Here is a 13,283-nt window from a genome sequence, read left to right as displayed (position 1 = left end):
GTGACATCAATGCTCATTTAGTTCACAAATAACTCGGGTGAAAGTATTCTTCTGGCTCTGAGCCATAGATGGTTGGAAATTTTCAATGTTTCAATTTCTACCCTGTGCTGAGGTAACTGACTTTCTTTGGGATGATGGTGTTTACAATTTGCATCAGCTTTCTGTGATGTGGTTGCAGTCATAACTTCACTTTTCTGTCAATCTCCCCATCATCTTTGACTCTCTCTAATTGATCAAAAACCTACTTAATTCAGCCTTGAATAAATTCAATGATCCTGCCTCTACTTCTTTTTGGAGAAGAGAATTCCACAGATGAATAATTCTCCTCATGTCCCCTTAAAAAGGAGACCCCATATTCTTAAACTATGTTCACTGGTTCTAGTCTCCCCCAGAGAAGAAACATGATCCCTTTATCCACTGGGTCAAGTCCCCTCAGCATCTTATATGCTTCATCTGACAAGTTAATTGAATTCTTATTTATATTTTAATCAAGCCTAAGCACTGACGTGATCTGGAATTGAATAGCCTGAGAACAAGTACCAACAAGGCTCATTACCAAATACAGCACACAACTATAAGTCACTCAGGAATGATTTGGGTGTACTTGCACAAGGAATGCAGAATATTACTGTGCAAATAGAGCAAGCAAATAGGAAAGTAAATAGCATAGCTTTTATTGGAAGGAGATGAGATTATAAAAATAGGAATCTTGGTCGAACTGTACCGAGCTTTGAGACCATACCTGGAAATATTGTGTGCAGTTTTGCTCTCAAATCTAAGGAAGGATATACTTGCCTTCGAGACAGAACAGCAACAGTTCAGTACATTGGTTCCTATAACAAGAGGCTGAGAAAATTGGGTCTATATTGGCTGGACTTTAGAAGAATGAGGTGATCTCATTGAAATATTCAAGATTTTGAAGGGCTTGATAAGGTGGACATTGAAAGACTGTTTTCCCAGGAAGGGGATCTTAATACAAAGTGATGTGACCTTAAGATAAGGGGTAAAACATTTAGGATTAAGATAAAGAATATTTTACTCAGAAGATTGGAATGCTTGGAATTCTCTACCCAAAAAATTGTGGATTCTCCATCATTGAGTCCATTCAAGGTTGAGATCAATCGAATGCTTATCTCATGTAATCAAGAGATAGGGGGCGACAGGAAAGTGGAATTGAGACAGAAAATGAGCAATGATTGTATTGAGGGAGACTGGGCAATGGATTTCAGAGAAAAAAAGGAGATGCAAATTGCTGTCTGTAGACATAGAAACACCACAGTACAGAAAGAGGCCATTCAGCCCATCAAGTCTGCACCAACCACAATCCCACCCAGGCCCCACCCCCACACATTTACCTACTAATCCCTCTAACCTACACATCTCAGGACACTAACGGCATTTTTAGTATGGCCAATCAACCTAACCCACACATCTTTGGACTGTGGGAGGAAATCAGAGCACCCAGAGGAAACCCACACAGACACAAGGAGAATGTGCAAACTCCACACAGACAGTGACCCAAGCCAGGAATCAAACCTAGGTCCCTGGAGCTATGAAGCAGTAGTGCTAACCACTGTGCTACCATGCCACCAAGGAAAACTGAATCAGGAATTGGAGAGAAAGGAGAATGTGAACTAAAGAGAAGTGTGGGATTGGATTTGAGAAAGATAGGGATTGGGAAATATGGATCAGAGAAATGAAAATGGTTTTGAGAGTTGAAGGGAGAAGGAGGCTGGAAAATGAAGGTCAGGGAGAAAGGGGGGTAGGAAATGAGGGAACTGGGAGAGTGTGGATTGGGAGTTTTGGAGAGAGATAGAATAAGCAATGGGGCTTTAGGGAGACTGAAGAATGGGGGTCAGTAATGTGGGAGACTGAAAGTTTGACAATTGGGTAAGGTGGAGTGAGGAAATGGAGATCGCGTGATTAGACAAGGCAGGGGAGGAAGCTTGGGATCAAGGGACTTGTCTAAAGTTGGGGTAATAGAAACAAACTGGGTTGGGTATTGGGACTGGTACTTTTGGAAAGACCTGAACATGGTCAATGGGAGCACTGTTGTGAAAGAAGCAGGTAGTAAAACCCAGAGTTGAGAAAATCATACCTTCATAAAAGACTTTTTAAAAATTTTTAAGACCACTTGGACACTTGGATTTTTTTTCTACATAAAGGTCTTAAGTTCACCTTTGAATAAGTGCATGAATGCCTTTTCCAAGAAATCGCCTAACCAACATGTTATTTGAGAGGGGAGGAGCAACCTGTTCATTTGCAACAATTTTAATTGATGAGGAAAAACTGGTTAAAGGGCAAAGACTAGTAATTTACTGGAAATCACATGACAGGGATGAGCTTTCAGTTTTGAACTTGTTTGTTGAATTCAGTTTTGATTGAAGTGAAAAAGTGAGAAGCTGTCCAACACACATTCTGCTTCCCTTGCTTGAGTTAGAGTGGTCAACAGGATTCAGCTAAGAATCCTCATTTCAGCAGAACTTGTCTGTTTTTGGGAAACCCAAGAGGCTGAGACAAGAAGAATTGATCGTCTCTGCATCAAAACTCAATTGGTGAGAACATACAGGCCTCTATTGGGACTAGTGATCTGTCTGCACGAGGACAGATCAACAGCATTGAAACCCTGCAAACTTTATTTTATCCAGAGAATACTCTTAACCATTTCCCATGTTGCAGACACTCCCATATGTTTGTACTTTGAGACTGCGTGTGTTTGTGTGATGAGCAATTTTTGAAGAGATAGATAATTATACTTCCAGATGACAATTGTATGTTAACCAGTTCTTGCAACTCATAAAAATTATTTTATAACATTAATTGTTCTGAGATAGTTGAATGCAGCCTGGTTAAAGGTTCTTCTATCCTGGATCTAACAGCAGTGAAGAGGGATAATTGGCCATTTTGGGGTGTGAATTAAACTGTTAAACTCATGGTGTGACCTGTGGAGTAATGGGGCTTGATAAACTTTTCACTCCTGCCACACTGGTTGTAACAATGGAGGCTCTGCTAGAGTGAAAATGGGGAACAAGGGGAGGCAAAATGAGATTCCTCTGGAATAGCTCCAGAAGGGAGAGCAAGATTTGTGAATTGAAAGCAATTAGTCTATGGGATGCTTCACCACAAATTGCTACTGCGAGGACATTGTTTGAAAGTAAGAAAAATATTTGCAAATAGGAAGTCCAAAGATGTGCATGTTAGATTGAATGGTCATGCTACATTGGTTAGTGTCAGGGAGACTAGCACGGTAAATATGTGGGGTTCTGGGAATGGGGGCTTGGTGGGATTGTGGTTGGTGCAGATTTGATGGGCCAAATGGTCCTGCACTGTAGGGATTCTATGATTCTATAAAATGACCTGAGAGTGAATGGGCTAACAGGTCAGAGCATTAGGCATATATACTCATGGAGCTGAAGGAACCAAAGGATATGGGGGAAGGGGGATAAGGATATTGAATTTGAACCACAGCACTGCATGAGAATCAGAGTCCATAGAAACTAAAAGCAGGAGTAGGCCATTTGGTGCTTCGAGTTTGCTCCACCATTCATTTTATCATAATGCTTCTTGTGCAGTGCTCTGGTTTCAGGGTTAATTACAGGATTGTTGTACAGGAAGATTACTTTCAGTTAGTTATCACTGTAAGTTACCGGGATAAAAACTGTTAATCTAGTAACTTCAGTATTAGTTATCAATAAAATTTCAGTCAGTTGCCCTGAATTATCGGTGGTGTTTCCCCCAACATTACCCTATCCCTACTCAGCCCTCCGTTTCCTTTTCTCAGCCACATGGATATTTCTTGGTTCTAAGAATCTCGAACACCGCAGCTGTTGAAGTGAAGCCAAGAACAAGTGGGGATCCAATCTTTTATATTGTAAATGCAATAACATTTCGAGATGTCACATGAACATAGTCCCGACCGTCATGTGATCAACGCCTCCAGCCCGAATTATCAGCTCGATTTATTTATAACTTCCAGAGCAACTTAGCACTGAGCGTTCTGCTGCTTTCCCTGTTAGACAAGGAACGTTCGCTTTAAGTAATTTGCTCCCCAAAAATTAATTCGTATAAATTATTCATATATTTCTCGGCTACAATAACTTCTGGAAATAGATTTTGTATTTGGGTTACAAGTGGACAAAATTGCATTCTTTAATGAACAAAAATATGAAACATAAACGTATAGGACTGAAAGCGAAACCATAATGTTTTCACGATGTTCACTTCCTATAGTTATGTGGAGGAGGAGTGGTCAGCGAAACACAAACATGGAACATGACGGCTGAATTTTATCAGGTAATAAATTGTATTGTTCACAATCTATAAAGTTACTTTTTTTTTAATCGCAGAGCTTGAGATTGTTTGTTGCTGCGGAAATCCGAGGTTTAGTGTATGCTTTTTATGTCCAGGTATTTCCGAAGCTGATGTTCCCTGAATGCAGTGAAAAGTAGAAATGACAATAATGCGAATATTTGGCTCACACTCGTGCGCTGCCGTCGGCTTCTCCAACTGTACCGGTTCAAATCGCTGTTTCTGGAAATATATAAATATGCAAAAGACGCAGACTAAGCCCTTCCAATGATAACTCCTAAAGGAGATGGGTCGGTGAAAGATCCTGTCGAGATATGAGCAGGTTTGTTCAGGGCTGCTACCAGGCCGGAGAGGGGAATAAACCAGTCTGATATGAGGAGAGCTGACTACGGTAAATTTTTGAAGTGGAAATGGCCAGCAGCAAATGTAATTTTCAACTTGAACTTTTTGGGTGTTATAGTGGTATCCTGAGCCGCAGAAAATGCAGTGCATATGCGTATTACCTAATGTCCGCTGGCATTTAATCTCAGCCTTTTCCGGAAGCCTTGTGTCTCAGAAATAAGGGAGCCCATTTACTCTTGACAGCGTAGAAGGGTGATAATTTGTATGTTTATACAGTTGACCTTGTATAAAGAATGCGGTTATCAGACCAAGGTTGGTTGAAAATTTTTGGTGGATATTAGTTGATTTTAAAATCAAATCAACACCAGTTAGAAGTGGCAGCACTCCAACTCCAGGTTATAATTACTATTGGTAACCACTTTTTGCCCAATAAGCCAGTTACAACATTTTTGAGAGGTCTCAACAATGGATAATTATCATTTATATGCAGAATGAAAAGTAGGTTGTGGGGAGGACAGGTTGCTGTTAGGTCAACAAACAACAAGATAGATGTAACATAATATTGGGAAGTGTGACTTTGATCATATCAGTAAAAAACAATTTTAAGGTGAACAATTTGTAAGTGTTGATGTTCAGAGAGACTGGGAGAGGCTTGTACAAGCAATGCAGAAAGTTAGCAAGCAGTTAGGAATTTAAAGGGTATATTACCTTTATTGCAAGTAAATTGGTGTGCGAGAATAAGAAAGTCTTGCCACTCCAACCTTCTGGTAAACCAATGAGTTCACACCGGGGAGAGGCCGGTCACCTGCTGTCAATGTGGAAAGGGATTCTCTCAGTTATCCATCCTGCAGACACCAGCAAATTCACGCTGGCAAGAAACCGGTCATATGTTCTGATTGTGGAAAGAGATTCTTTCATTTATCCACCCTACCGAGACACCAGTGAGTTCACAGTAAGGAGAGGCCGTTCCCCTGCTCTGTGTGGGATGGGATTCACTAGGGTATTGAAGACACACCAGCAAGTTCACAAGTAATTACAAGAGTTGGATTCTGCTGTTATTGCTGTTGTTAATCACATGCAGGACTGAACCATGGTGGCACAGTGGTTAGCATTGCTGCCTCACAGCACCAGGGGCCCAGGTTCAATTCCTGGCATGGGTGTCTATCTATGTGGAGTTTGCACATTCTTTGTGTGTCTGTGTGGGTTTCCTCCCACAGTCAAAAGATATGTGCGTTAGGTTGATTGGCCATGCTAAATTGCCCCTTACTGTCAGGGGGTTAGCAGGATAAATAAGTGGGGTTATGGGGATGTGGTTTGGGTGCAATTGTGATCGGTGCAGATTCAATGGGCCAAATGACTTCTTTCAGCATTGTAGGGATTCTATGGCTATTCAGGGTTTTGGTGAAGCTGTCATACAGATTCCATGGTAACTCATAGTTACCACAATGAGCAGCAACAGTGGCACAATGGTTAGTGTTGCCGCCTCATAGCGCCAGGATCTGGGTTCAGTTCCAGCTTTGGGTGACTGTCTGTGTGGAGTTTGCACATTTTTCCCATGTCTGCATGGTTTCTTTTCTGGTTTCATCTCACAATTATCCCTTGGTGTCCCAGGTTGTGTTGGTTAGCTGGATTAGTAGGGTTAAGATGGGGACACTGTGCCTGGATAAGACACTCTGACTGAGAGTTGGTGCAGAATTGATGGGCCAGCTGATCTCCTCCTGCATTGTAGGGATTGATTCATTTTCATCCACCTTGCTGATTCTTGGGTGCCCTGTGCACATTCTCCCCATGCTGCATGAGTTTTCTCCACGTGCTACGTTTTCAAGCTGTATAGTCAGTACCCACTCTTGTTGAAGGCTAAGAAGGTAAAGTCCCTCAGTGTGGGGAATTCTGTTGATGTCAGTGTTAAGTGCTTCAAAGTATTGATCTGATCAGACTACAGCCATGTTATCATGCATCTGCCTTGAGACTCAGTGCAACTTCCAAGCTGGCAGATCAACGGTTGACACTCACTTTGTTTCCTCACTTCAATGGTGTCAAGAGAGGAGCCGCAAACAGCCCAGACCACTCCACGACCTTGTTAGCAGACACAGACACTTTAAAATGGTATGGACAATTGGCTGCCTGACTGGAGTCCTGATCGTCATTTCTTCTTTCCGTGGGAACATGCACAGTTTCATGCGTTACCCTGGAGCAACATTGGAAGCTTTCAAGATCAGTAGCAGGATAAAGCTGGGCTATGTCCTGGTTCCAATTCTGCCACATGTTTCTCCATATTGTTATTGTAAGCTTTTGGTGACTCAAATGAGGGTGTCTACTTTCGTGTCAAAGCCAACAGCAAGCTGTTCAACTTGGCAAGACTATACATTAAGACCAAAGTGCAAGATCATGATTGATTGTCCATAATTTGTTTGCTGTTGACATTGTGTTAGCATTCCACACTGATATTTACATGTAACAGCTTGTAGGTTGGTTCTCCCGGGCTGGGAAGGAGTTTGGACTGCCAATCAGCATCAGGAATACCACAGTTATTGGCCAGAATGAAGACGCTTCACCTTCCATCAACATCGATAGCTTCTTTCTGAACATCACCCACACCTTCAAATACAAAAATTACCAGCAACATGACCCTTGATGCCAAAATCAACAGCAGGGTTCCCAAGATTGCAGCTGTGATGTCAATGTTAATAAATCAAGTATGGGTCAACAACAAACTAACTGAAAGTACAAAGCTGTGTGTGTATCAAGCTTGTTTTCAGAACCTCCCTTTAGATGAATGAATCATTGAATCCCTACAATGCAGAAGGAGACCATTCGGCCCATTGAGCCTACCCCACCAAACAATCTAGCCAGGCTCTATCCCTGTAACTCCTGCTAATCCCTGTGGCACTAAGGGGATTGATTCATTTTCATTTTCATCCACCTTGTTGATTCCTGGGTGCCCTGTGCTCATTCTGCCCAAGCTGCACGAGTTTCCTCCGAGTGCTGCAGTTTCAACCTGTGTAGTCAGTATCCACCCTTGTGTTGAAGCCCCAAGAAGGTAAAGTCCCACAGCGTGGGGAATTCTGTTGATGGCAGTGTTAAGTGCCTCAAAGTATTGATCTGATCAGACTACAGACATGTTATCATGCATCTATCCTGAGACTCAGCACAGCTTCCAAGCTGGCAGATCAACGGTTTAGCATGGCCAATCAACCTAACCACACATCTTTGGGCTATGGGAGGAAACCAGAGCACGCAAAGGAAACCCATGCTGACGCAGGAGAACGTGCAAATACCACACAGACAGCAATCTCAAGCTGGAATCAAACCTCGGGTCCCTGGTACTGTGAGGCAGCAGTGCTAACCACTGTGCCACCCTAAATGCTGCGTGGTTATCCATGCCTCATGGATAACCTTTGCAAAATGGAAAACATTTGAACAGCTTCCACTCCTCTGCCTCAGATAAATATTGGGTAACTCTTATTAAGACAGAGTGCCAAGTATGGAAGTACACCAGTGTGCAGAAATCCCCAGCATATTTTCCCTTTTTGAGTCAGCTCTGACTATGTTGGCTAAATCCTATGAGTCAAATCGATGATGGTTGCATCCCCAAAGATATGTTGTACATTGAGCTTGCTAACAGCATTAACACAGCTAAGCTCGGTTAACTGGGTGGCTGGTTTGTGAATCTGAGTGACTCCAGCACTGTGTGTTCAGTCCCCATACCGGCTAAACACCTTCTCAAACTTAACATGAGGTGTGGCGATCCTCAGGTTAAATCACCACCAATCAGTTCTCCCCCTCAAAAAGGGAGAGCAGCCTGTGGTCATCTGGGACTATAACTTTACCTTACACCTAAAATGTTGCCCATATCATAATACATAGATCTCTGCATGTAAGGCTTCATCTTGATCAGAATCAATGTGTGGGATGTCCTTATTGCTGCCAAGTGCCTGGAGACAAGCAGCCAATAAGGTCTTGGAAATAGCAGAGGACAAAAGAAGTGGCCAAATGATGGAAAAGAGGGCCTGCCAAAAGAAAAAAATCTGTCAACCTCAGCCCAACACTATTCAGCTATGCCAGCTGTAGAAGGGATGGCCACTCATGAATCAGTCTCTCCAGTCAAAGAACAAAGAACAACCCAGCACGGGAAACAGGCCCTTCGGCCCAACGAGCCCGCGCCGCCATTTCAACAAAGCATTTTCCTACACCTACCCTGCCGCATGTGTATGTGAATGGTACCCCCAGTGGAAACCAGATTAAGGGGAGCATAATTTAGGGACAATTTGTTACACCAATCAGCCTAAGAGCACATCTTTGGGGTGTGGGAGGAAACTGGAGCACCCAGAGGAAACCCACGCAACCACAGGGAGAATGCGCAAACTCCCACAGACACTGGCCCAAATCCATGTATCTGCACAGCTAGCAGTGATAGTCACTGAGCTGTTGCAGTGCCCATCTGCTGGTCCAGGATTAAGCACACACAACGACACAAAGTACTAGGCCACTCTTGAAACCTCCAAGAGCAGCCCACGCACGCAGTTACAACAGGCATTGTTCAGTCCAGAAGTCAGATGCACCCTGGGCAAGGTTCATTGTCTTCCAAGATGGACAGATGCCACCACATCACATTTATAATCACTATCCTGAATCAAGCTCTATCAGTACAGTGAGGTTAAGGATTAAAAGGGTGGCCCTTTATTGCTAGTAGAGAAAACTGGTGGGTGAGCTAATAGAGATCAAAGAACAAAGAAAATTACAGCACAGGAACTGACCCTTCAGCTCGCCAAGCCTGCACTGACCATGCTGCCCAACTGAACTAAAACTTCCTACCCTTCCAGGGACCGTTCATCCCATTCCCATCCTATTAAGTGGCATTTTGACAGATACATGAAAAGTCACTATCGTATCTGCTTCCACTATCCCCCCTGGCAGCGAGTTCCAGGTACTCACACCCTCTGTGTAAAAACAAAACTTGCCTCGTGCATCTCCTTTAAATCTTCCCCCCACACCTTAAACTATGCCTCCTGGTAATTGACTCTTCCACCCTGGGAAAAAGCTTCTGACTATCCATTCTGTCCATGCCCCTCATAATCTTGTAGATTTCTATCAGGTTGCCCCTCAACCTCCATCATTCCAGTGAGAACAAACCAAGTTTCTCCAACCAATCCTCATAATTAGTGCTCTCTATGCCAGACAACATCCTGGTAAATCTTTTCTGTACCCGCTCAAAAGCCTACACTTCCTTCTGGTAGTGTGGCGACCAGAATTGAACACTATATTCCAAGTGCGGCCTAACTAAAGTCTATAAAGCTGCAACATGACTTGCCAATTTTTAAACTCAATGCCCTGGCCATAAAGGCAAGCATGCTGTATGCCTTCTTGACTACCTTCTCTACCTGCGTTGCCACTTTCAATGACCTGTGTACCTGTACACTCAGATCCCTCTGTCTATCAATACCCTTAAGGGTTCTGCCATTTACTGTATATTTCCTATCTGTATTAGATCTTCCAAAATGCATTACCTCACATTTGCCCCGGATTAAACTTCATCTGGCATCTCTCCATCCAAGTCTCCAATCAATCAATATCCTGCTGTATCCTCTGATGGTCCTCATCACTATCCGCAAATCCACCCACCTTTGTGTCATCTGCAAACTTACTAATCAAACCAGATACGTTTTCCTTCAAACCATTTATATATATTACAAACAGCAAAGGTCCCAGCACTGATCATTGAGGAGCACCACTTGTCACAGCCTTCCATTCAGAAATACACCCTTCTACTGCTACCCTCTGTCTTCTATGACCAATCATGTGGAGATGCAGGCATTGGACTGGGTTAAACACAGTAAGAAGTCTCACAACATCAAGTTAAAGTCCACCAGGTTTATTTAGCAGCAAAAACCACTAGCTTTCGGAGTGCTGCTCCTTCATCAGGCGAATGGGATTTAAACGGGGCATATAAAGACACAAACTCAATTTACAAAATAATGGTTGGAATGCGAGTCTTTATAGGTAATCAAGTTTTAAAGGTACAGACAATGTGAGTGGAGAGAGGGTTAAGCACAGGTTAAAGAGATGTGTATTGTCTCCAGCCAGGACATTTAGTGAGCTTTTGCAAGTCCATGTCACATGATAGCGCAGAGTCGCTGAGCAGAGACTGATAGCCAAGTGCCACACACATGAGGATGGCCTCAACTGGGATCTTGGGTTCATGTCACATTATCTGTAACCCCCACGATTTGCCTGGGCTTGCAAAATCTCATTAACTGTCCTGGCTGATGAGCTCAACGCATTCCTTGCCTGTTTTGAGCAAGAGGTCAGCAAGAGCACGTCCTCCACCCTGAAGCCTCGGACCAACCTGTATCTGAGGTCCCCATCGCAAACATCAGAGCAACCTTCTCGAAAGTCAACCCATGGAAAGTGACTGGCCTGGATAGGATATCCAGATGAGTTGCATGGACCAGCTGGTGGGTGGCATTCACAGACATCTTTAACTTCTCTTTATACCAATCTTAAGGTCCCTGTCTGCTTCAAGAAGATGACCATCATCCAGGTACCCAAGAAAAGCCAGGCAGCATATCTTAATGACTATCATCCAGTAGCTCTGACATCTACCATTATGAAGTGCTTCAAAAAGTTAGTCATGGCACAAATCAATTCCAGCCTCCCAGACTGCCTATTGCCGAAACAGGTCCACAGCAGCTGCCATTTCCCTGGTCTCACAGTCAACCCTGGAATGTTTAGATAACAAAGACATCTATGTCATGCTCCTATTTATAGTCTTCAACACCATTATTCCTATAAAACTCATCTCCAAACTCTGTGGCCTGGGGCTCAGCTCCTCCATCTGCAACTGGATCCTAGACTTCCTAATCCACAGACTGCGATCAGTAAGGATAGGCAACAACACATCCTCCACTATCATCCTCAACACTGTGTCCTCAGCCCCCTACTATACTCCTTGTACACCTATGACCGAATTCCCCTCCAACGCAGTTTTCAAATTTGCTGATGACACCCATTATAGTGGGTCGGATCTTAAATAACGAGAAGGACTACAGGAAAGAGATGGCGAATCTGGTGAACTGGTGCGACAACAATAATCTCTCCCTCAATGTCCACAAAATGAAGGAGATAGTTATCAAGCTTAGGAAATGCAGTGGAGGACATGCTCCTGTCTACATCAATGGGGATGAAGTAGAAATGGTTGAGAGCTTTAAGTTTTTAGATGTCCAGATCAGCAAAACCTGTACTAGTCCCCCCATGCCGACGTTATAGTTAAAAAAGCCCACCAACACCTCTACCTTCTCAGGAGGCTAAGGAAATTTGGCTCCTGCTCTGTCCAAGGCCGCAAAAAACTACAAAGGGTCATGAATGAAGCCCAGTCCTCTCACAAACCAGCTTCCCATCCATTGACTCTGTCCACACTTCCCACTGCCTCAGAAAAGCAGCCAGCATAATTAAGGACCCCACACATCCAGACATACACTCTTCCACCTTCAGTACCAGCAAGAATAGCAACAACACGTCCTCCACGATCATCCTCAACACCAGTGCCCTATAAGGAAAAAGATACAGAAGTCTGAGAACACATACCAACCGACTCAAGTATAGCTTCTTCCCTGCTGTCATCAGTCTTTTGAATGGACCTACCTTGTATTAAGTTGATGTTCCTTTACACCCTAGCTATTGACTGTAACACTACATTCTGTACCGCCTCCTTTTCTGCTCTATGAACAGTATGCTTTGTCTGTATAGTGCGCAAGAAAATAATACTTTTCACTGTATACTAGTACATGTGACAATAATAAATCAAAATTATATTTACTACTGTAAAGTCCTTGTGATTGACTCATTTATCCTTTCTGCTAAGTCCCTGCTCCCGGTCCCGCTCAGGCGGACCCACTGATAGAGTTCCATCCTGATCTAATAACTGGCTTGTCTGTCTCACCACATCTTTAACCACACACTCATGTCCTAATCTTCTTTATCTCTAAATCAGTGAGCATGTGGTTTGTGTGATAAAACAGAGATTATAATCCTTGAAGTCTTATTCTTTAATTTAGCTCCTAGTTCCTTTTCCATCTGACATCTTTCCTACTCTTCCTTTTCTTGTTGTTGTCAACATGAACAACAACAGCTAGATCCTTTCACCTCCCTCTCCAATAATTTCAAATAATTTAAGTTGTCCCTCACATGGTACTGTCCCATGGTTCATCAGCTGATACTGTATTCTTCTGCACTTTTTTGAGTGACACTTAAGTCATAGTGTATAACAGATGGCTTTGCTTCCTGCCAAATTGCGTAGTGGATATTAAATAAAGGTTAATTTAAAAACGTGGCAGGGAAAAAGAGGCAAGGTTTGGATACAAGGTCAAAAGCAAGACTTTGATACAAGGTCAAAAGCATGCTGAAGACATCTGTATGCATTATAGTCTCACCCGTGTGTTGGTGCACTTGAATCTCACTTTGCATGTGTATAACATTTTGCATAACATCACTTAATTAATCAGTAAGGCTTTCTGCTTAATGTAACCCAGTGCCGGAAGTACAATATCTACTGTTCAACTGTACAATGTTAAAGTTACCATTTTAATCGCGAGCACTATCTATCATAGAAATGTCATAGAAACTCTACAGTGCAG

The 13,283-nt window shown here is 43.0% G+C and overlaps 1 protein-coding gene across 1 annotated transcript in view; it reads left to right on the top strand.

The window, feature by feature from the left end:
• Nucleotides 1-3,969: 3,969 nt before the first annotated feature.
• Nucleotides 3,970-13,283, top strand: part of LOC145353987 (ubiquitin thioesterase otulin-like) — an 82,816-nt gene continuing 73,502 nt past the window's right edge. Inside the window, exon 1 of the mRNA XM_080205053.1 lies at nucleotides 3,970-4,293. The gene's annotated coding sequence lies outside the window, so the exon portion shown is untranslated. The remainder of the gene's footprint in view (nucleotides 4,294-13,283) is intronic.

This window comes from Carcharhinus amblyrhynchos, chromosome 2, assembly GCF_965287045.1.
Source record: "Carcharhinus amblyrhynchos chromosome 2, sCarAmb.v2.hapA, whole genome shotgun sequence".
Taxonomy (NCBI): Eukaryota; Metazoa; Chordata; class Chondrichthyes; order Carcharhiniformes; family Carcharhinidae; genus Carcharhinus; species Carcharhinus amblyrhynchos.
This window is presented reverse-complemented; position numbering and strand designations above follow the sequence as displayed.